The sequence below is a fragment of the Antechinus flavipes genome, chromosome 3 (assembly GCF_016432865.1).
Source record: "Antechinus flavipes isolate AdamAnt ecotype Samford, QLD, Australia chromosome 3, AdamAnt_v2, whole genome shotgun sequence".
Taxonomy (NCBI): domain Eukaryota; kingdom Metazoa; phylum Chordata; class Mammalia; order Dasyuromorphia; family Dasyuridae; genus Antechinus; species Antechinus flavipes.
Window position 1 is genome coordinate 25,882,578 of NC_067400.1, and position 18,801 is coordinate 25,901,378.

The window sequence follows — 18,801 nt, forward strand, 5'->3', positions numbered from 1 at the left end:
CTCAAACAAATTCAGTATAATTTCTAGAAACAGGAAATGTCCTGGGAAAGAGTGCAGGATTTTATATATTCTATGGAAAGTGTTCCTACTATAGATAGCCTATTAGTCCTCAGCTGAGTAAAGAGCTGTTAGCCATTAAGTTTTCTACTTGCTGTACTCTCACACACCAATAGTCATTCTGTAGGCATCTTGAATCAGAGGGCCCTAGTTCAGATCTGAGCTTTTCTGACTTCTTACCCATTTGTCAAGTCATTGGGCTTGAGTTTCCTCATTGCAAAATGATGGGGCTGGACTAGATCACCTCCATCCCCAAGACCATCCCTTTCCAGGAACAATCAAGACATGAAAAAATGGCAGCAAGACATAAGGGCTCACAAGGTAGAAAGGGAGAGATTGATAATCTATAAATACATATAAAAGCAGTATATTCTGCATTTACTCTGCTTAATAAATTTTCACTTAATTAGAGAATGAGAGCTATAGGACTACAAACAAGCCACTGAGGAGATACCTGAGGATTCTGAAGGGTAAATGATTTATTGGAATAATGAACAAAAGGGGAAACAGCAATTGTTACAGCAAGTGTGGACAGGCACACTAGTGTACTGTTAGTTGTTGCAATTGTGAATTGGTTCATCCATTCTGAAAAATAGCTTGAAACTATTCTCAAAAAATAGCTAGATTGTTTATACTCTTTAATCTAGTAAAACTATTGGCAGCCATAAATCCCCAAAAAGATCAAGAACAAAGGGTATATATATGTATATATATATTTAAAATATATATATATATTTATTTTCTTGATCATTTCATACAGTGTATGAATATATATATATTCATATATATACATATATATATATGTATATATATATATATATACATATATATATATATATATATAGTTACACTGTATGAAATGATCAAGAAAATAAATGCTAAAACCTGGAAAAACATAAATGAACTGATATGAAAAGGAAATTAGAAAAACCAGAAGAGGATTTACATGGTGACCATAACAATGCTATGAAGGAAAACCACTTTGAAACATCTCAGAACTCTGATCAAAGTAGATGATGACTGACTTCAAAACAGACCTCCATCTCTTGGCAAAGAGGTAACAGACAGAGATGTGAAATGAGATATGTATCTTTAGATGTGGCCACTGGGTTGATCTATCTTGATGATCAAAAATATTTACATTTGCCACAAGTGAAGCTTCCTTTTGCTTTTTGCCTTTTTTAAAGACATAGATCTGTCATCAAAAACCCTCAAAAACATTTTTAATGCATAGAACACAAAAATATGAAAGTAGGCACAAATAGACCAGTTTTGATATATTCTCTTTTAAATGCAATGTATGAATCTTAAAAATAATAAGTCTAGTTTCTGATTCAATCTTCTTTCTTGTTCTACTCTGTATGCTAAATTACTGGTTTGTTGATTTTGCTGCAAATTTCACCAAAAAATTAAAATGTTTTCAAAAAATAGTTATTGCTTCAATATCTTCAGCAATTTTTGCTGAGGTATTCAGGACTAACTAGAGAAAAAGCAGAATGTTTAAGAAGCTATCAGTAATTTCTGGTGATAATCACAGGTAATTCGACCGTCATTTTGATATCAGAGTTGGGCCCTGGAAAACCAGTGAGACCATAATTACTCTTAGGGAAGATAAGGCTCCATCAATCTTATTGTTATTTGGGTTCATAAGACACACACTTGACTTTTATTTTTAAACCATGTGCACAGATTCCCAGACCCTGAGATAGTTACATACAACTCGGACCATAAGCCACTCCAATACTCTTTGAAAAGATACATGTTTAGTGAGACTAAATGTGGACCAAATGGCATTATACCTGGTCTGATGTTAGATGTCTCATTTTTCTGTTACTATGATCTATCAGAAGTAGAGCAGACAGGTAAACTGGGTGAGATTTCCATGATGATGACTGTTTTATGTGGCAGAAACAATATTCTAGCCTATCCCTACTGGAGAAATATATTTTCCTGGACCTGAAAGAAACCACCGGGAAGCTGTTGGGGAAAAGGAACTGTATTCTGGTAGCAGCCCCGTCTAGGTATAGCTGAAGAAAAGGATAGAGGGGAGGGAAGAGTAGGAGATAATATCTGTGAAGTTTTTAGCACAGTGCCTGGCACACAAAGCAGATGCTTAATAAATATATATCCTCCTTCCCTTCCGGCTCTGAGAAGAACAAGGCACTGGGTACGGCAGCTTGGTTTCAGCAAGGGCAAAGCCTATCAGAGTAATCTAATCTTCATTGAGAGAGTGGAAGCTAATAGCTCTGAGAGGAAGAAATCCCTGCAATCTACCTTAAGTGAGGCTTTCTGATTCACTCCAATCTGGCACACTCAAAGGTACTAAATAACTGGAAAGACATATTCTACCCAAGTGGGTCAATACCCTCTTCCCTTCCCTCCCCCGACTAGGTGAAATGACTAGGGAAAGCGAGCTGGGTCTGGAGTCAGGAAGAGCTGCTAGTAAAATTGGTCTTAGTAGTCCTATGATGCTGGGTAAGTCACCTTGCATGTCTGCCTCAGTCTCCTCAACTGTCGAATCAAGAGTAGCCCTTACCTCCCAGGTTGTGAGGATCAGATGAGATGATGTTTGCATAGTGTTAAATAGATGCTTGTTTGCTTCCTGTTCTTTCTAGCCTCCCTCCTTAAACCAAAATATCCTTCTAGCCAACCCAAAATGTGCTGACTATATATTGGATTCTTTTCTAGTCTTCAAACACCTATCTAGGATGACAGACGCAAGTAAAACAGGGGGGAAAGACATGATAAATAGGAATAGTAGTTTTTTTGCTACTGTTTATTGCTTCTTGATATTAATGTCACTGAGGTTATTTCTGATGATTTCTCCAGAGTCTGAATTTTGAATTTGGCCTTAATGCAGAAGGAGAATGCCGCTGTGGAGTTGATTTGGGCAAACAAGGCTAGAATATAGGAATGGCATTTTGTAGCTGATGCCTTGTGCGCTTTAGTGCTAACTCCTCCCAGGGGGGTGCTGAAGATCGGCCTCCATATGGTCTTTGGCACTCAGAAACAGTCCCAATGCCCGACCTCACTCAGTAACCAATAAGTGTGTGAAACATGCTCAGCTATCTCTGTGCCCATTTTGCAAATGAAAACAAAACAAAACAAAACAACCGAGGCCTGCAGAAGTTCAACGATTCAATGGCAGCCACACATTAGTGAATGCCAGAATTGATGGTACTGCAGTCTTATATTCTATCCTCCTCCCCCCTCCACATCGTCTGACATAGGATCTCCAAGTCTACAAGCAGTTCTGTGTCTCCCTATGCTTTAGTTAGTTGAAAGCAGGTATAAATTACCTGTGAGGATAGCATGAGTCAGACACACACACACACACACACACACACACACACACACACACAAACACACACACACACACAAACACCCCACCACCACCATTGGAAACTATCCTTGGGCCAGACCACAAGGGCCACTCCTAGGCCGGGCTGTTTGCATAAATAAACTGGCCAAGGAATGGGCCAGTCTTTCCCAGAGAGACTAGCACAGCTGTAAGACAAGAGTGAAATTCAGAAGTGCCTCGGCAAATGGGAGCCACCATCCAAGCCAAAACCTCAGTGACATCAACAGTAAAAGGCAAGAAATACAAAACAGAGGATAACTATCTGCACATGAATTCCTCAGTAAAACAATAACAACTAACATTTTTTCAGTGCTTACTATGTGTCTAGCACTGTGCTAAGCAAGCTTTTCTAATTATTATATCTCATTTGATCCTCACAACAGTCCTGGCAGGAGGTGCTTACTATTATCAGTATTTTACAGATTAGGAAACTGAGGCAAACAGGGTTACGTGACTTGGTCAGGTTCACACAGCCAGTAAGCATCTGAGGCCAGATTTGAACTTGTCCTGACTCCAGATCTGGTGCTCTCTGCTGGGGCACGTAGCTGCCCTAATCTGAGGTGCCTCTGACATAGAGAGTAGTGACAGTCAGTCTACATCTCAAATCAGGAAAACAATCAAACAAACAAACAAACAAACAAAATAACACCTGAACAAGTTTAAAGTATCGATTTTAAAAGCACTTAATACGCGTGTCTGGTGCCAGATGTTCTTGATGGGTTTATGTTCCATTGGGGAGAAATGGCGCAACAGAGAAGTAAACACAACAGCTACAGAAAGAGACTACTTACTTTTTCAAATCTAAGCTTATCTAAAAAATGGGGGATTTGAATTAGCTGGTTTCTAGGGTCTCTTCTAGTTTCCGTTCCATAATATTATATCTAGAAACAGAGAGATATCTAAGCGAGTCTAGCAGCTGGGGCTATGGGGATGAAGGGACTGCCCCTGAGCTGAGACCCAATGGGACTTTGGGTCTCGCCAAGAAAACAGAAGGAAAATGTTCCTACTAGCAAGGAGGTTTGGGAAATTCTTTCTCCAGGAACCTTGAAAAACCCCACAGATTTCCATCTGTTTGCAGTGGGTTAAATGCAATCCCACCTGATGCCAGAGCAATGATCCAGCCAACCTCTCCTGATCCCTCCCAAAGCCCATGATTATAGTACAACCACCAAGATTAACTGAGCCCTTGCTAAGTGCACCAAGAGCAAAGCTGAGGCGGCCTGCTTTGGGCTAGATCATAGTTTCTTTTTCCTGGATTTTTAATACTCTTGAAATGGAAATCTGTTTTAAAAAAAAAAAATCACAAAAGTAAATGACTGTCCTCATTTTCCAGGCAGACGATAAAGAGATTTTTTTTTTTTTTTTTTTTTTTTTTTACAAAACTTGAGCAAGGGGCAGAACAGCAGATCAAAAACCCAGCCGCTTTGCGTCAATGTTTCCATCTGCTGTTCTAGAGAATAGCTCTGTGGCCATTAAAAAAATCAAAAATGGATTTTTGAAAAATCATTCTTAATTCTAACAGAACTGGGCTTTTTAGCTAGTGATTTTTCTCCAGAGAAGAAAGACTGATAGCCAACCTTTGTCATATCCACTTTTCTATTTATATTTGAAAGACAAAGGCATCTGTCAGGACCAAGTGATGCTACAAGAATCCCTGTACCCAAAAGCAGTCCCTAATGACTATTCTTCAATCATCAAAAAAGCTTCCCAGGAAATGAGGACAATAGTGATAAGGGTTCGATTGTGAACCTTCGAGATTTAGAACGCCAGAACCACACTCCAGTGCGTGCTCTGCTCACATCCTCGGAAATCAGGAGCAAAGATGAAAGCCAGAATGCTCATCTCCTCTCCTGCTTACTGAAACATAGCTGAATGTTTTCTGTGCATTCAGGAGTGGAAGCAGACTTCTACTTTTCCAAGTACTTGAGGGTTTTTGTTGTTGTTTTTTAATGTACCAGCTTCTTAAAGCAATATTTTTTCATTTTATCTCTTTGACTCACATCATAAAATCTCAAGAGATCAATTAAATGCACTATACTTACTCAATCAGCAAAACATAGATCAGTTTTGAAAACAAAAAGCAGTCCAGCCCATCAATTCTGCCTAGGGAGGACGAGTTCAAAGACTGCATTTAGTCTATAGCTCTCTAAACATTACACACACAAATTTTCTTATAGGGTTTTTAAAAAATGTTAGAAGAGGGCAACGGTTCTTTCATCTACAGCAACAAGCCAGGATCAATTCCCCCATGGGATTCTCTGACTGGCATAATTTTGCCTATATCATTTAAAAATATATTTGCAGTGAAATTTGGGACTCTGCATGAAACAAACTTCAGTGCTGTTTGCAAAAACAAAGAGCTCTGAAAATACATACATTTTCCCCCTGCATGTGTCAAAAATATTCATCAGCTTTATTATCAGTAAATTTTAGAAGACCTGTGATCTCGAAGATGTAAGTATTCCCTCGACTGATACTGCTATCTGCCTCATCCATGCCCTTGCCATGTCCATATTTCAAAAAATCTTCCTAAAAAGACATTGTGCTCTGGAGGTCTTCCTATAGCATTTGTTACCTTTTGTAGGTACCAAGAGATGATACAATTATTCACCCAGTACCACCTTAGTCTTATCATGATATCCATATACATTTTATGATCATGGATTTCCTTGGTATCATATATCCCAGGGCTTCTGAAATCTTTCCCACTTTCAACCCCTTTTCACTTGAGAAATTTTACATGGTCCCAAATATACAGGTATATAAAATAGGCATACAAATCAAACATTTACTGATAATAAAGCATAGAGATTTTAATTTCAAAACAATTCTTATATGTGTGTGTGTCTACACACACACACACACACACACACACATATAAGGACTTTACCATTTACGATAAAAGTAAGTTTGCACATTAATGAAAGGGATGGCTTTGTTTATTTTTGTATAAAGCATTAAATCTTGGCAGGTTTGATACCTTTTAATGTTGCTAAAATTATCAAAATACCCCACATTCAACTGTGACACTATATAGAGTCGTAACCCACAGTTTAAACAGCTTTGATATATTCCCCTTCTTGAGAGGAAATTGTGACTGGAAACATGGTACCAATCACTTGAGCCTACCATGGAATTACTCCATCATTCTCTTAGTTACCCCCAATTTTGACTTCTCGGAGCTTTGGTTTTCCAAGATGTCCAACGCTACATATTCACTAGGAGAGAATTTCTGTTGAAAAGATAGATCAAAAGCATTTATTATCATGTGTTAAATGCTAGAAAGATAAACATGATATTGCTACCCAGAAGGCTAGTAATAAATAAGCATTTATTGCTATGAGCCAGAGCATAAATGCTGTCAAGTACTAAAGAGACAGAGAAAGTCAAAAATCACTGCCTTCAAGGAGCTTACCCTAGATAACAGAACACCCACCATGGCTAATTCAGACTTTGTCCTTTTTACAAAACCTGTGGATAAAGAATGATCCACTATATTCAGAGAAACCTCCATGAGGTTTCTCACAACTGATTCATTCAACTGTTAACTGTCATCCTTTCCTTGACAAGCAAGCTATGAGGCAGTGTAGACATGCTTTAAAAATCCTTCTTTATGATAGATCACACACCCTTGCAATTAACACAATTGCTGAAGAGATACCAAATTCCATTTTGTTGGTTTAGGAAGGAAGAAAGGAAGGAAGGAAGGAAGGAAGGAAGGAAGGAAGGAAGGAAGGAAGGAAGGAGGGAGGGAGGGAGGGGGGAAGGAAGAAGGGAGGGAGGGAGGGAGGGAGGGAAGAAGGAAGGAGGGAGGGAAGAAGGAAGGGAGGGAGGGAAAGAGGGAGAGAGGGAGGAAGGGAGGAAGAGAGGGAGGGAGGAAGGAGGGAAAAAGGAAAGGAGGAAGGGAGAGAGGGAAGGAGGAGGGAGGAAGGAGGGAAAAAGGAAGGGAGGAAGGAGGGAAGAAGGAAGGAAGAAGGAAGGAAGGAGGGAAAAAGGAAGGGAGGAAGGGAGGGAGGGAGGGAGGAAGGAGGGAGGGAGGGAGGAAGGAAGGGAGGAAGGAGGGAATAAGGAGGGAGGAAGGAGGGGAGGAGGGAGGGAGGGAGGAAGAGAGGAGGGAGGGAGGAAGGAAGAGGGAGGGAGGGAGGAAGGAGGGAGGAAGGGAGGAAGGAGGGAGAGAAAGAGGAAGGGAGGAAGGAGGGAGGGAGTGAGGGAGGAAGGAAGGAAGGAAGGAAGAAGGAAGGGAGGGAGAAGGGAGGGAGGGAGGGAGGGAGGGAGGAGGGAGGGAGGAAGAAGGAAGGGAGTAAGGGAGGGAGGGAGGAAGGAAGGAAGGAAGAGAGGGAGGGAGGAAGGGAGGGAGGAGGGAGGGAGGAAGAGAGAGAAGAAGGAAGGGAGGAGGGAGGGAGGGAGGGAGGGAGGAAGGAAGAAAGGAAGGGAGGGAGGGGGGAGGGAGGGAGGAAGGAAGGAAGAAAGGAAGAGAGGGAGGGAGGAAGGAAGGAAGGAGAGAGGGAGGGAGGGAGGAAGGAAGGAAGAAAGGAAGACAGGGAGGGAGGAAGGAAGGAAGGAAGAGAGGGAGGGAGGAGGGAGGGAGGGAGGGAGGAAGAGAGGGAGGGAGGGAGGAAGGAAGAGAGGGAGGGAGGGAGGAAGGAAGGAAGGGAAAAGAACAGAACAGAACAGAAAAGAAAAGAAAAAGCATTTGACTTGGTAAAAACAAAATTCAGCCTGAAAGGCTCTCCTCCAACAAGGAGTCTCTCATGCATGTTAAGATCAGATAAGAATCCCTGATAAATGAAACCACAGAGATAGCTGTTCAACAAACCATTAGTTGTTACAGTGGGGAAAAACATGCTTGCCAAAGGCTTTTACATGACTGTGTCCGGGATGTCTTGCATGGCAGCATTCATTCACTAATAATATTATTAAGTATTGTTATTAAACACAGGATTTATGTATGTATATTGCCTATATTTTGGCACTATGGTATGATAATATTCAATGGTAAAACTTGGAAAAACTACTCAGGCAAGTCAAAAAGGAAGAAATTTATCTCAACAAAGGGGTCCATGTGTTCTTTTGTTTTTCTCATCTTCCCCTTTTTAAATGTTTATTTTTAAGGTCTTAGTGATAACTATCCCTATTTGTTTCTCTGTGTGTGTATCACATTGCTAAAGTGCATAGGAGTTTTGCTACCCTGTTTTTAAAAACACAGGAGGAGGCAGGAAGGCAGGCATTCTTTACTAAAGACCTAAAATGACAGCTGGCATTGGTAAATGGAAAAAAAAAAACCCACACAGATGCACTTTTGCAAGTACCTTTCCTTCTTCTTCCATCATCTTACCTTCGAAGGTACATTGGAAAACAGTATTTCATTGTTCTAGAGGACACAAGAGCTCCCCAGATACAAAATCATACAAAGCAAATCTGGGCAAGAAGCAGCTAATTGTACCCAGCCAACCTTTAAGGCTTCTTTGGATCCTCACCACTGGACCTACTAAGTCCCTGGATTCCCTCCCTCTTCTCTCTCCTCCCTGCAAGAGCTCATCCATTTTCAGGATTCATAGCACCTCTCCATCCAACCCTTTCTTTCCAAGGACAGGGTTCAGGCCCCCGTCACCTCTGCCCACATTGCTATCTCCTATTGGATCTCTCCTCAAGCCTCTTCCCGTTCCACTCTACTCCATCCAGAGATGTCAAAGTGAATGTGTTTAAGTGCACATGTGACTCCCCTTTCTAACCAACTCTAATGGCTCTCTGTGACTTCTAAAAGGTTTCCCCAAAGTTTTAGTGAAGCTTAAAACTATTTATGCTTGGCTGAAACCTGCTGTAAGATTGTTGGGATGCCCTATGGAAACGCTCTGTTAAACAGCTTTTTGCAACCTCATTGGATATGCTTCTTCTTGATCCCTTTTTGATCCAGACAACCTAGCCTGCCCTCTGTGTTCCTCTATCACAGCGCTCTATCCCCCATGTCCATGTCCCTTTCCCCAGCCCTTCCACATACCTGAAAAGCACTCCCTCCCCACTTTTACCTAACAGAAGAGCCGCTCTTTTCCTTCAGGGTGCAGCTCAGGCACAATCTTCTGCATGAAGTCTTTTCTGATTTGCTCAATTGTTTGTACCGTCCCTTCTTCCAACAACTTTGCATAACATATATAAAGAGATCATTAAAAACCTTAACAAGCTACAGAAATGCTAGTCACTAATTGTCATATGGGCCATCAAGTGGCGCAGTGGTTAGAGCACCAGATGGAGGCAGAAAGATGCTTCCAAGGTTCAAATCTGGCATCGACACTAACTAGCTAGGTGATCCTGGGCAGGTCACTTCACCCTGTTTACCTCAGTTTCTTCTTCTGTCAAATGAGCTGGAGAAGGAAATGGTGAACCACTTCAGTTAGTAAGTATATTTGCCAACAAAACCTCAAATGGGGTCACAAAAAGTTGAACATGACCAAATCAACTAACAAAAACAAATATTATTATTTATTAATTTGATGCTTCCACTGTGGACTTTTACATGTGCTTGTTGTCTTCCTTGTTAAAATACAGACTCCATTTGGGTAGATTTTATTCCCTTCTTTGTAAATGTATCCCTAGGACCTGGCCCATGATCCATATTTCTATATGCCCGTGGATCAATTTTGAGTAGTACCTCTGTATGAATGGCCCTCTAAGCTGATGCCCTGAGCTCTTATGCAAGAGTCTCCTCTGTCCAAATGATGATTCAGAAATTCTACTTCATACTCAAGTACAAACTCCAACCACTAAATGGTTCACTTTTCTAACTTCCTCATTTCTATTAATGGCGCCAACATCTCAGAGCTTAACTCTGAGCCATCTTTGACTTCCGGTTCTTCTGTGAAATTCAAGGTAGGTACTCAACAAACGTTCATCAACAGTAACTTCTCTCTCCTCCTCACCCAGGGTATTTTCCAACCCATCACACACCAAGAACAGTTATTGCTACTTCAAAAGGGCTTTCAACTCCATCCCCTCATCCCCTCACTTCCCATTCCTACTGCTGCCATCCTCCTAATTAGTCTTGGGTCCCTGAATCCATTTTTACATTATAAGTCACTACCAAATTATTCTTCCTGAAATACTGATTCATCAGCTTCCTCACCTCTCAAAAATGTCTACTAGCTCTCTATTTCCAGGGAGAAAGGCCAAACTCAGCCAGACTTTCAGGATTCTCTAGCTTTCTAACGTGTCATTCGATGCTGACCCACAAAAAGTCTCTGTTCTAAACCAGACTGGTTGAGTTGCACCGTTACTCCCATTTTATATTCAACTGAATGTACTTCCCATTCTATCTTCATCTCTGCAACATGGTACAATGGTTAGATTACCTTCCGAATTTACTCACTACAGTTGTCTGTCCCTAAGCAAGTCCTAACTTCTCTCAGCCTCAGTTACCTCATTTGGGAAAAAAAAAAGGGGGGGGAGGAATGTCAGTACCTGCCTCAATGGTTTTAATGACTGAAATGCCAAACATAAGATGCTTTGGATCTAAAACATTTCATAAATGAATTATTCCTCCCTCCTCTATAAAATGTAAACTCCATTTGGACGGAGCCAATTTTCTTTTTATTTTGTAAGTAGGTGCTTAAATAAATGCTTACTGACACTCTAGCCATGCTACTTCCTTTTTGAAGCTTTCTGCATCTATAGTGATCTCTCCCTCTCTCAGGGGTCCTCAAACTTTTTAAATAGGGGGCCAGTTCACTGTCCCTCAGATTGTAGGAGGCCCGACTATAGTAAAAACAAAAACTTTGTTTTGTGGGCCTTTAAATAAAGAAACTCCATAGTCCTGGGTGAGGGGGATAATCATCCTCAGCTGCCACATCTGGCCCGCGGGCCATAGTTTGAGGACCCTTGCAACTCTTAGAATGTTGGTTGTACTGTCTTCTGGGTCAGAGATTTACAACTGGTGAAACTTCAAAGTCTAAAGTCCTCAGTTGATAGATGAGGCAATTGAGGACCTAAAAAAGTAAGTCATTTAGTGACAGAAACAGAATTTGAACTGAAATCACCCAAATCTATAACCCATGCTCACTCCACTGTGTCCCACTACAGACTGCCTTCTTTTGCTAATGTCAATGTTTCATGAGTGCCTACCTGGGGGTGGGGTAGGGTGGGTGGGCAAGGGAGGCAAAGGTTAACTTGCTTCGTTAGGCAGAACTCTTATCTCCCAAAGGGTTAGGGACATGCCTGTTAAACTAATAAGGCAGTCAGTGACCCTTCTGCCATTTTCTCCACCTGCCTGCCCACCCTTTGACCACATGTACATCCACTGACATTGCCCTTCAGGATATGGGCCCAGGATGTGCAGGTTACCTTTCAGTTAATCCTTTCTGATGGGCTGGGGCTTCCTGCGACCAGTGTTAATCACTAAGCATTCTACCCCCAATCCCAGGTGCTACCCAGTTTCAAGACTTTTAGAGGGCTCACTGGAAAAGAAAATAATATTCTCCTGGAGTAGGTCTCCATTTCTCAGAAACATAACAGCGATTCTCTAATCATTTACACCACTATCTATTTATGCATTTGCAGATAAATCCAGCTCCCTCAGAAGATTTAAACAGAAATTTTCATGGAGCTCTGAATTGGGGCTGACAGCCTTTTCTAGCTTTGACTCTGAGAAATACACACCCAGTCTTTTCCTCATGACACTGACTGAGACTTGGCAATATTTTTAAATCCACTCTGGCCTACGCCACTCATTCCTTACACTGAGGGTTTTCTTTTTTGGCATATTTTCAAGTGCACTATTGCTTATATCTTAAAATATGAATCCAATTTAATATTGAAAAACAAGATAAAGCAATTAAAAAAACATCTCTTTTTCATCTGGATTTAAAATTACTTGATTCAACTAAATTTTTATTCTTTAATAGGTCAAAGAGTAACAGACCTGCTGTGCCTTTTTTTTCATTTATGCAAACAGATCTTTATTTAAAAATCCCCCTTACCCTGATGTACAATGAGATAACTTGTTATTTCCAATGCCTCTATTGCTCTAGCTGGAAGCAAAGGGTGGTCTATTGTTCTGAATTCACAGTGGAAAGTGACAACACATTTTGAACCTGCCAAAGGCCAGAATCCTGCTGAGCTTCCTCTTCCCACTTGTTTCTGGCCATTGTAAGAAAGTTGAACAAACTGATGCTTGGACTCTTGGTAATGACAGAATTCCACAATCAGAGGGGCTACTTATGGGCAAATCTCCTCAGCAGTATTAAGAATTGAGAATGCAGGGGCTGCTAGTTGGTGCAATGGATAGAGCACCAGCCTTGAAGTCAGGAGAACCTGGATTCAAATTTGGCCTCAGAAACTTAACACTTCCTAGCTGTGTGATCCAGGGCAAGTCACTTAACCCAATTGCCTCAGCAAAAAAAAAAAAAAAAAAAAAAAAAGAGTTGAGAATATAAAACCTTTCTAGGATTGAAGGAAAGAATGCAGGGAAGACTAGAAATCAGGAATAATAGTGAACATAAAATGCTTGAACAATGTCAAGGAAAGTGGCCAATCTGGAAATAGAGGGTCTGGACTAGGTAGTAAGAAAAATGAACAAAAATGGATATGGAGAGTGGATCCAAACTGAAATCTTGAGTTGTAGAGAGGCCTCTGAACTCAAATCCCTGGAATATAAATTCATAACAATATGATAAAAGCAGAGTTTTAAGCTGGTTAATTTGGAGGATGTGTATAGAATGGACTGAGGAGAAAGATCCAAAAGGCAAGGTCACTGCTACTATCTAGTTGGGAGTGAATGATGAAGACCACCGACTGTGAAAAAAAGGAGGAGACATTATAAAGGGAAAAAATGACAGAAGTTGATGGCAGATGAAATGTAAGGGATGAAAATGATTTTAGTGTTCTCATTCTGAAAGAAGGAGTGGGATTATCACCCACAGAAAGGAGACTGTTAGCAAGTAGAGGAGACAAGCGTAATTTGGCAAAGATTGAGTTTGAGGTAAGAGTGGATAATCCAAGTGAGAATGTGTGCTATGTATTCAGAAATGTCCACTCTCCAATCCGTGAATCTAGGACAGCTGGTGGCGGCATGATGCACAGACCACCAGCTCTGGAGTCACAAAGATTTATCTTCCCGAGTTCGAATCCAGTCTCAGATACTTAGCTCAGATGCAAGCTGGGTGACTCAGGGCAATATGATTTGCCTCAATGTCCACATCTGTGAAATAAGCTGGAAAAGGAAATGGCGAACCATTCTAGTATCTTTGCCAAGAAAATCCCAAATGAAGAATTGGACACAACTGAAAAAACAATTCAACAACAAAAAACAAAAATCTGGGTCTATGCCTTAAGTTTAGGCACTCACTTCAACTGATGCCTCTTTGAGTCCTTATCATCCTTAGGTTTCTGCCTAGATGCCACCTTCTAGGACATCTTCTCTACTACCTCTTCTCTTCATGGCTACTCTTTTCTCTTGGTCCAAGTGTCCAGGTATCTATGGCCTGTTCCTCATCTCCAATTGCTGAGCTGAATACTATCTATGTCTTAACCTGGAATAGAAGATAAGATCCTTGAGGGCAGGGCTTATCATTTGTGTTTATCTTTTTATATCCCCATGCATTGAGTCTTAGAGTTCTGCATCTGGAGGCAGTCACATACCCCTCAGTTTTCTCAATCATAGAACAAAGGCTTTAGATTCAATTACTACTTCTCAATCTAGAGTCTGGGAATAGTTTTTTTAAAACAAAATATGCTGATCACTGTACTCCAATCGAATTGATAATTTATGTGTTATCTTTTGCACATTTAAAAATAGAGTTTTCTTCAGACTGCACAATGGGTTCCTGACAATAAAAGTTAAAGGATTCCTTGGGTGAAATGATCTACAAAGTCTCTTCTCATTCTTCTTCTTCTTCTTCTTCCTTTTTTTTTTTTTAAAGGGGAGATGAGACAATTGGAACTGTGAATTTGCCCAAGGTCATACAGCTAGGTAAGTGCCTGAGACTGGCTATGAAGTCAGGTCCTCCTGACTCCAGAGTGGGTGCACTATCCACTATGCCATCTAGCTGCTCCTATCCTTTTTTTATTTTTATTTTATTTTTTGGAATAAATGCCTTTGAATTACTTATTTTCTGCTTTTCTATGCTTTTTTTTAACATTTGTTTTTTAAATTTTTGAGTTCTAGTTTCTTTGCTTTACTCCCACCCACAATTAAGAAACCACATGGGAAGTTATGCAAAATATTTCTATAAAAGTCAAGTTGTGAAAGAAAACATAGATCTCCCACCCTAATGAAAATAAAAACCCTAAAGAAAATTTAAGCTTAAAAAAAGAGGAGACATACATATATACACACAGAGAGAGATAGAGAAAGAGAGAGAGAAGTTCAAAGAGAGAAAGAAAGAGGAGAGAAAATGAGAGGAAGAAAGAGAGACAGAAAGACAGAGGGGGGGAAGGGAGGGAGAGAAAGAAAGAAATAAAGAAAGAGAGAAAATGAGAGAGGAAGAGAGGGAGAGAAAGAAAGAGAGAGAGGGAGAGAAAGAGAGAAAGAAAGTGAGAGAGAGAAAGAAAGAAAGAGACAGAGAAAATGAGAGAGAGAGGAAGAGGAGAAAGAAAGAAAGAGAGAAGGAGAGAAGGAGAAAAAGAGAAAGAGAAAGAAAGAGAGAAAGAGAGAGAAAGAAAGAGAAAGAAAGAAAGAAAAAAGAAAGAAAAGAAAGAAAGAAAGAAAGAAAGAAAGAAAGAAAGAAAGAAAGAAAGAAAGAAAGAAAGAAAGAAAGAAAGAAAGAAAGAAAGAAAGAAAGAAAGAAAGAGTCATCCATAAGCTGTTCCTTCTCTGGGTATGGGTAGTATGAATAGTCTTTCTTAGTAGTCAGAGATTATTTTATTAATGAGAATAGAAAAGTCATTTACAGCTGGTCATCCCAGAGCAATGTTCTTACTTTGTATACGGTACATTTTACTGTGCTTGAGTTCATGGAGGACTTCAGTATTGTTGTTTTGTTTTGTTTGTTTATTCGTTTTTGTTTTTGTTTCCCGAGAGCATCCTGATCATTTCCCATAGAACAATAATATTCCATCACAAACACACATCGCATTTTACTGAGCCATTTCCCAAGTGATGGCTATCCTCTCAATTGCATTTTTTTTTTGTCCAGAGAAAAGAGTTGCTATAAATATTTTTGTACATATAGATCATTTTCCTTTTTAAAAACATCTCTTTTGGCATTCATGTCTTGTAGTAGGGTTGTTAGGTCAAAGAATATGCACAAATTTATAGCCCTTTAGAATATCTTTTGATCATTTATCAATTGGAGCATGGCTCTTATTTAATTTTTTATAAATATGATCATTATCGAAAAATATTTTTTGAATTTATTTTTTCAATTACTATTGCTAACTGTATTTCTCCCTCCCCCCAATTTATTCTTTCTCCTTTCACCCTCTCTTCAAAAGTGTTTTGGTACTGACTACTGCCTTCCTCAATATGCCTTCTCTTTTATTACCCTCACCCCTTCCCATATCCCATTCCCCTCCTATTTTCCTGCAGGGTAAGATAGATTTCTATACCCATGTTAAGTATACAATATTTATTTCCTCTTTGAGTCAGTTCTGATGAGAATACTCACTTACCCTTCTCTCCTCCCCTCTATCCTGCCACTATAAAAGCTTCTTCTTGTCTCTTTTTTATGACAGATAATTTGTACTGTTTCATTGCTCCTTTTCCCTTTCTCCTAGTACATTCTTCTCTCACCCCTTAATTTCATCATTTTTTTAAAAATATGATATCCCTTCATATTCAACTCACATCTATGCCCTTTGTCTATATATAGTCCTAACAGCCATAATGATGAGACTATTCTAATGAGTTATATACAAGTATCATCTTCCCATATAGAAATGTAAACAGATAAACCTTATTAAGTCCCTAGGATATCACTTTCCTGATTACCTCCTTATGTTTCTTCAGAGTCCTGTATTTGGGAATCAAATTTTCAATTCAACTTTGGTCTTTTCTCATCACGATTGCTTAAAAAGCTTGTATTTCAGTTATCATGTCTTCCTCTGAAGGCTTATTCTCAGTTTTTGGGTTGATGATTCTTGGTTGTAATTGTTACTCCCTTGCTCTCCAGAATATCACTTTCTAAGCCTTCTTAATGTAGAAGCTGCTAAATATTGTGCTATCCTGACTGTGGTTCTACTACACTTGAGTTGTTTCTTTCTGGATGCTTGCAATATTTTCTCCTTGATTTGTGAATTCCAGAATTTGAGTATAATATTCCTGGGAGTTTTCATTTTAGGATTTTTTGGAGGAGATAATTGGTGGATTCTTCTAATTTCTATTTTTCCCTCTGATTCGAGAATATCAGGACAATTTTGTTTGATAATTTCTTGAAAAATGATGTCCAAGCTCTTTTTTTGATCATGGCTTTCAGATAGAGCTATAATTTTTAAATTATTTCACCTTCATCTATTTTCCAGATCAGTTGGTTTTCCAATGAAATCACTTTTTTTCTATTTTACTTTTCACTTTTGGGGGTTTTGTTTTATTTAATTTCTTAATTTCTTATGAAGTCATTAAGTTCCCATTTGCTCAATTCCAATTTTTAAGGAATAATTTTCCTCAGTGAACTTCTATACCTCTTTTCCCAATTGGCCAGTTTTGCTTTTTAAAGCATCTTCTCCTCATTAGTTTTTTTGTATTTCCTTTTGCACCACTCAATTCTGTTCCTAAATTGATTTTCAAAATCGCTTTAGAGCACTTCCATGGCCTGAGTCCAATTCTTATTTTCCTTGGAGGCTTTGGATGGAGGATCTTCAACTTTCTTATCATCTTCTGATTGTGTGTAGTCATCTTCCTTGTCACCATAACAACTTTCAATGGTAAGACACTTTTTCTGTTGTCGGCTCATTTTCCTATTCTATTACTTGGCTTTTAACTCTTTGTTAAAGTTGGGCTCCATTTCCAGGGTCGAGGGGTCACTGTCCCAAGTTTCAGCTGTTTTCAGAGATTTTTCTAGTGACCTTATAACAAACACCCTTTTTTGCCCTGGAGCTATTAGGAGTGTCTCAGTAACTCTCTATCTGTAAGATCTAGTGTGCTAGAGTGTCAAAGTCCTGCTTTGCTATCTCCAGTTTGGGGCTTGGATTGTGCTGGTATGATTTCTACTGAGACTTCCCACTGGACTCTCACCCCAAATCTTTTCTGCTGAGTTTCTAAGTTTTGTTTGGGTGGAAAATGTTCTACTCCATCTTTGGGGGCATTCTGAGGCTCTAAAATTTGTTTAAAGTCATTATTTAAAGGAATTTGGCACAGTTCGGGGGACAGATTAGGCAAGTTCCTGCCTTTATTCCACCATTTTATGTCTTCTTATTTTTAATTGATGACATTCTCATGTATGAGGAAACTAATGCCCAAGAATCCCCAAACAATAAGTAGAAAAGTTCACATCTGAACCCATGGCCTTTGACTCCAGATTTTATGTTTATCCTTACATTTGAAAGATTATTAGTATAGACATTTTGCTGATGAGAGAAAAAAAAAAACAAACATAAAAGAGGCTCAGAAAGTTTATGGATGGGGTAACATAGCAAGTAAGTGATATAAAGATCACCAGACAGCTCTCTTCTGACTCCTCTTGGACATCTACTATTCCATGAGAGCTGTCTTTTAATCAGAAAACATTTCACCAACATTTTAAGACCTAAACTTCAAAATACCTTAGAATAAGCAGTATTGATAAAGAAGCGAAAAAAGGGAAGGAAATATCTGTCCAGGTAAGACAATGCACTATTCACTAGGCTCCAAATTTCTAACACAACAGGTTTTTTCTAGTAGTATATGTTGCAAAATAATTAGCTCAGATAAACATTTATTTTAAAAAAAAAAGGCTCCATGATGCCCCATAATTAAGGAAGTCTGTTCCCCACACTATACTGCACAGAGGACTTCCAGTGGCCCAGGGATTCTCCACCTAAATTCACTTTTTGAAAAAATGCTGGGATTCATCTCTATGGATATTATTATCAAAAACTGCCAGGGGCCTTCAGATGAACAGAGTAACAAACTCTTTAGATGCAATAATTGCAGGTAAGCTGCCTTCTTTTCATGGGCCTCAAGTACTGACACAATAATTATCAGAAGAGGTTCATTTTTAATCGCATTTATTGACACAACATCATCATTTGTATGTGCAATGGGACCTGAGTAGAATTCAATGGGATCCCTCCTAGGATCCCACCCCATGTTTCTAGAATGCATTACATCCACATCCTTGCCTCTTAGCATCCCAAATCTCCTTCAAAGCTCAGCTGATGGACAAAATCACTTCCTGGGGGAATCCCTTCCCAAGGTCTCTGAGATAACACTGCTCTCCTAGCCTCAAATCATCATGTATACTGTATATCTATCATTAATT

The 18,801-nt window shown here is 39.5% G+C and overlaps 1 protein-coding gene across 5 annotated transcripts in view; it reads right to left on the bottom strand.

Moving 5' to 3' along the window:
- Nucleotides 1–18,801, bottom strand: part of GOLIM4 (golgi integral membrane protein 4) — a 101,562-nt gene that overhangs the window by 37,129 nt on the left and 45,632 nt on the right. The gene's annotated exons all lie outside the window — the stretch shown is intronic.